The sequence below is a fragment of the Brassica oleracea genome, chromosome C6, assembly GCF_000695525.1.
Source record: "Brassica oleracea var. oleracea cultivar TO1000 chromosome C6, BOL, whole genome shotgun sequence".
In the NCBI taxonomy this organism is placed as follows: domain Eukaryota; kingdom Viridiplantae; phylum Streptophyta; class Magnoliopsida; order Brassicales; family Brassicaceae; genus Brassica; species Brassica oleracea.
In genome coordinates this window covers 27953062-27959699 of record NC_027753.1, presented here as the reverse complement: position 1 = coordinate 27959699, position 6638 = coordinate 27953062, and the positions used below count along the sequence as shown (strand labels likewise).

Sequence of the window (6638 nt, the reverse complement as noted above, 5' to 3'; positions counted from 1 at the left end):
ATAACAACATAGTTCTGTCGGAAAAATATAAAAGAACCGAACATGAAGTGAACTAAATTCGTTGGGCATGAACTGAAAGACCAAACCTTCACAACAAAAAATATAACACGAAGTGCACACTACATAAAGCGAACTAAACTCGTTGGGCATGAATTGAAAGACCAAACCTTCACAAAAAAAAATATTACACGAACTGCACATGACTAAACGCTCAATGTGCAACTTGCAGACACAAAAAGTCACAGAGACACATACATAACAACATACTTATGGGTCTTGCCAGAAAAAATATAAAAGAAACGGACATGCAGACAACTAAACTCGTTGCTCATGAACTGAAAGACCAAACCTTTACTAAAAATATTACACAAACAACACACTGCTAAACCCTAAAGGCGCAATTCGCAGACTATTAGATCAAACCAATAAAAAAACAATCACTGAAGAAGCTTGACCCACCTGAGAATACTGAGAAAGTAGCTTCGCCCGTGGAGCCTTAGCTAGCTTCTTCCCTGCCTTCGATTTCTCACCATCTGTCACAACTTCACCTAGATCCACAAAAACATTAGAAATCATAATTAATGAGACAAAATCGTGAGACAGACCACCAAACCTGCTATTGTAGGTGTCACCACCACATCGGCTTCAGGGTTTGTGTCAGCTTCAAGAGAGATCTCCATCACAGGCACATCGGTTAAAACAGGCTTCTCTGCATCCATAGCTTACGGATCAGAGGATCCAAGCTCCGACTCTCCAGATTCCGAATCGAGGATCTGAAACCGGTCCTTATTTCTCAACCAGAACCTCGCTCGCCGACGAAGACCCCGCCGGTTCCGCCGCCGCTACCTAAGTTTAAAAAAAAATCGAAAATCAGATTTGAAACCAAAAAAAAAAAGAAACTCAGATTCGAATAAGAACTAACGTACAGATTAAATAGCAGCATGGATCTTGACCTTAGATCGCTTGGTAGGGCGTGGAGATGAGAAGACGGTTCAGGGGATGAAGAAGAAGAAGAGAAACTCTTGGAAGATGAAGAGCTACGACTCGTCTCAACCATGTCTCACAATTTTTTTTTTCAATATCGATCTTGTTCCCGATATAGAGAAGGAGAGGAAAGAGACGGAATCAAAAATATCAGAGAGACTTTATGTAAATGAGAAGAAAAACAGAACCAAACATCTCATCTTCATCATCTCCACGTGATAACCAAACCAAACATTAAATCATATGTATTTAAAATGAGCCACTTCAATTTTATATCAGTCCACATAAGTGTGGCCCGATTGTAACTTCAAAGACGATCTGACGTGGCAAAACGAAGGTTCACTATTGGTTAATTTTTTATAGTGACGTGGATAGTTTTAGAGCAGAGGATATTGGCATTTTAGTATTGTTAGATTAGATTATGTAAATCTGAATTTTCATGTTCATCTCCAAAAAGTTCTCTTAGATACCAAAGAATGAAAGGAGTCGTGACTTCAAAGAAAAATGAGAATTAGTAAGCTCTAGAATAGGATAACGTTAATACAATACTATTAAATAATCTTGTTCGCAACGCTTGACCACGAGTTCTGACATTTTTGTTGCGAGTAAATGTTGGAACCACTCGAAGCAGCTTTTGGTACTCGGTTGCATTAAGGTAACCACCCAACCTTAAACCCATCGCATCTACTGCCTTTGAGTTTTGCAGCACAAGTTTTATGAGCGAAACCACATCTTTTGACTTTGCTAGCTTAGCAACAACACCATAGGACGATGATGAATAGGTCTGCTCTGTCGTTGGAAAGTCCCCGTATTTCAGTCTCCAGCATCGATCAGGATTCAAGCCTTGCGTACGTAAGTGTCTGTCAAGCTCCGCATCCTGAAGAAAGTAATAAAATAATGCATCTATCCCAAAGGTGAAGCACATAATTGTTCTACTCGTAAATAGTTACTATAGGATGAAAAGAGGTTCATGGTAAAAAAGATACATGTATGCCTTTGTAACAGACTGTGGTAACTGGTAATCTTCTGTAATCCAGGGGAGTTTTGTAGCAGCCTTGCTAAGGCAGGAATAACAGATCGAACAACCATCATTACAACAGTCAAAGATTTAGCCTGGAGTTGCGGAAAAGGAAGACCACGAAGCTCGGCAACAGATAGAGCCTAACAAAAGAAAGACAAATCATACAGAGACATAGAATGCCACCGGTGAAACTGTTTCGACCTTATGCATACAAAGCTGTAGGCTTAAGAGAATGCTAGAACAACAATCATAAGATGGGATAAAACATACCTGAAGGACGATTGGTCCAATAGTAAGATTCTCTAAGTTTTGCAACTTTTCTAGCATCTTCAGCAACATGTCTTGATGAAAATCATCCTCGGCCGTTGTTCTTCCGACATAGCTTAGGCTGAATCTAGCATCAGTTAAAGAGGAGACATCCACTAATATACATGGGTCAAGAGACCCTATCAATTTCAAAAAACGGATGTGTGGCGCTACAATCTTCGATGGTCCGTAGTATTGGCCAGTTATCTCGAATCTTGTCAACTTTATTGACTTGCTGAGATCAATATGATGAAGATGTTGACAGAAAATCAATACAAGGCTTTCAAGCATTGGACAACCAGAGAGAATATTAGCTAGGGATTCATCGACAAGCTCCTTAACGGTGTTCAAAGGACCGTACATTTAGGAATCATGTCGCAATAATTATAGTTGCCTTGACGACCCAAAGCCAACCTGAGCTGCTTTACGGAGGAATTGGTAAAGAAGAAATCCGGAAGCACGTTATCGGAGCCGATTATGATGATAGACATGTTCTCAGCGTTGCGGGAAGCAGCGAGCTCGATCCAGCTATGAACATGGGATGGAGTTAAAGAAAAGTTGTTGAAGGTAACATCAACATGGAAACTCCTGATTTTGGGAGCCGTGAAGGTGGCTAGGGTTTTGCTTATGGAATCAGGACGATCCGATGTGTGGCAATGGAAGGAGAGAGAAGGGGTTTCGCACCATACATGCTTCCATCGTTTGGACAAGACGGAGGTTCTGATTGCGTACTCGGTCGGAATGTAGGAGAGGATGTGATGGATGATCGCGTCGGGTAGTGAGCTGATGAAATCAGAACCGTCGTTTGAACGGAAGCGGTGGCTAGGGCTTCTTACGGCGGCGGAGATTCCGTCACTCTCACTTTCGACCCTCGTGGCCATTTTTTTTATTTTCACAACTGATGAGTAAATTTTATAAGGCAAAAATGAAAAGAAAAAGTGGGAATGCCTATGTCGTGTTTAAAACCGAACCGGGAAAACTCTTTAGTCAGTCTGGCCATTTTATCAAATTTATCTGAACCCGACCCAAAAACAAATTGAACTGACCCGAATTTTTCAAAACCCCGATTTTTGTGGTTTTTTTTTGACAAAAAAAAAAAGAGACACTGATTCTATAGAAAAGGAATTTCTAAAATCTTGATAAGTCTATGTTTTTACCCATCATATTTTGATTTCTTGTGGTAGAGATTTTAATTAGAAAGATTCCTTGTTCGGAAACTCGCTAGACGCAACGTGTGTTGTCGGATAGAACCTAGCGCTGAATCAATTAATCGGATATTGTACGTGGATTAATCGGTGAATAGTTTAAGGTTAAATATATTCTTTGCGTAGAGTTTCACCCATAAATGGCCCATAGTCTAGTGGTTATTGGCTTCCTATATTCTTCTTAGTACCCGGGATTGAGTAAATTACCAAGCATTTTTGTTCCAATTTTAGGTTAATTAATAGGAAAATGACAAAAACAACCTTGTCTTCAACGTAGACCTGCACTTTCTCTCACAAAGTTACAGCCGCCATTTTTCTTTTCTTTTCGATTCAATTGTTTTTTTCGCTATTCTTGTAGGTTTTAACCCCTGTTCGAGAACTCGTTAGGCGCTAGTCGGGCGGTCGGGTTGGGCCTAGCGCCTAACAAAGCCTAACAAAAAAATCGGGGATGAATCAGAAATTACGCGAAGCGGAATTTTTAGACTTTTATTTAATTTATCGGTATGTATACTAGATAACTTGATAGAATTACCAAGAATCTAATGTGGTCTAGTGGCCAACGTTCTACTAATGCCCGAATTAGGGCCGGGTTCGAATCCCCCTTGCTCATTTTTGGTCATTTTTTTAAATCCAGGTTTAATGAAGGGTAAAAAGGATATTTTCCTTTCATCTTCTTCCTTTCTTGTTACACGATCTCAAACCTTAAACATGGAGGCTACATTTTTATCGTTTTTACTGTGATTTCTTCATTCTTTTGAAAGATCTGTACTAATTATTGATGAATCTATGAAATATTATTCGATTTGTAGAGTTTAAATGAAGAAAAACGAAGTTTTTCAAAAACACCCGATTTTTTGGCCGATTACAGCCTACTCCCGGCGGCTCCGGTCCGCCCCGCGACTTTCCGGCGATTACGCGGCCCTTGGCGCCGCGTTTTAGAACAGGGGTTTTAACTATAATATATCAAGTATAACACATATGTATGTGATTTTGAACACAAAACTTTCAAAAACGATTATTTTTAAAAATGTCCGATTAATTGACCGTATTGCACCAAATCGCGACGGTGCTACAGCGCAACGCGAGTTTACGGCCGCGGCGAAAACAAGGAAAGATTATAGGTGTTTTATATATAGGTATATATCTTTATTGTATAATAAAAATTATAGAGTTTATGAAGCTCTAGTAAATATAAATAACAGTGGGAAAAGTCAATTAAATTTAAACTATTGAACATACCAAAAAACATATCAGAAAAAAAATTGATATATTGAAATGAGAAATAAAAAGTCGTAATTATCCATAAATCATATTAACCCTAGGGTTATAAATGTATTTTTTTCTTTTTAAAAGTAAAAGTAAAAATGGTTAGTGTAAACATAAAAATTAGTATTATGAATGTGGTATTTTTGTCAATTTCCGAGTATTTTTTCTCTTTTAAATCAAGATTTTATGGATAATTAAGATGTTATTTATCTTAAATGAAAACTTCACCAAAGAACGAAACGAGTTCTGGGTTCATAAAACCAAAACTTTAATTGGGTGAACACTTTAAAGAAAATGCAATCAGATAGCTGGTGTTTTTCTTAAATTTTGTTCAAAATTTTACTCTTTTAACTAGGTGAGATTTTGATAAAAAAAAGACTAGGTGAGATCTTCAATGAGAAAATGGAAATATGGAAACTGAAATAAGAGATAAATATTAATCTTTGCGTAGAATTACTCTATATTAGTGGAAGAAGAAAACGAAGAAGGCGAATTACTCTATATTAGTGGAATAAGAAAACGAAGAAGGCGAACACATTATTTATTTATTTATTAATTAAAAAAATTGAAATTTTTTGTTGATTTGCTCAAACGACTAAATAAATTAACTAAAATAATATAAACTTTTTAGATATCACAAAAGAAACTTACGATGCAAATAACAAAAAAAAGAAAAATCTTTTAAATAGTATTTTTATTAAGGATAAAATGATAAATTACTCTAAATTTTATGCTTTTATCCTAAGTAAATTTATAAATACTAAACTTTAAACACTTATCAATAAATCAAACTCAAATAAAAAACAATTCTTTTTATGTTTAATTAATGATATTTTTTTTTGAAAAATTGCTTTGTATGCTCTTTTAAGTAATTATATATTTTAATGCTATTTTAGAATATTTTTCAAGTTTCAAAACAACAGAGATTGGTGTTCAAAGAACTTATTAACATAAATAAAAATCTATACAAATAAAAGGGACTTTTTGAGGCTCCATAGAGCGTCCACATCAGCAAAAAAACTGCTCCCGAAAGATGACACGTGGCATTATTATTTAAAAAATAGAAAATAAATAATAAGTAAATTTGTAATATAAGGAAAATATATAATAATTAAATAAACAATATAAAAAATAGAAACATTGCATTAAACGATAATAAGTAAATATACAATATAAGGAAAAATAAATAATAAGTAAATATACAATATAATAAATAAAAATATTACATTAAACATCTATCATAATATAATCATTTGATATAAAAAAAAAAAAAATTAGAATCTATACTAATAAAAAGGACCTTTTGAGGCTCCATAAAGCGTCCACATCAGCAAAAAAACTTCTCCCGAAAGATGACATGTGACATTATTATTTAAAAATAGAAAATAAATAATAAATAAATTTGCAATATAAGAAAAAATATATAATAAGTAAATAAACAATATAAGAAATAGAAACATTGAATTAAACAATAATAAGTAAATATACAATATAAGAAAAATAAATAAAAAGTAAATATATAGTTAAAAAATAAAAAAAATAAATTAAACATATATCTGAAAAATGTATAGTATAATAAATAAAAAATAAATACACAATATAAAAAAATAGAAATATTATAATAGATATTTATCATAATATTAGAATAAATAAATATAAAATAAAATAAAAATCCTTACTAATAAAAGGGACTTTTTGAGGCTCCATAGACCGTCCACATCACCGAAAAACAATTCTCCCGAAAGATGACACCTGGCATTATTATTTCAAAAATAGAAAATAAATAATAAGTAAATTTGCAATATAAGGAAAAATAAATAATAAGTAAATAAACAATATAAGAAATAGAAACATTG

The 6638-nt window shown here is 34.2% G+C and overlaps 2 pseudogenes; both read right to left on the bottom strand.

Annotated features, from left to right (window-relative positions):
- LOC106297903 overlaps positions 1-719 on the bottom strand; it is a 9863-nt pseudogene extending 9144 nt beyond the window's left edge.
- Positions 720-1454: 735 nt separating this feature from the next.
- LOC106298618 lies at positions 1455-3219 on the bottom strand (annotated as a pseudogene).
- Between the last annotated feature and the right edge of the window lie 3419 nt (positions 3220-6638).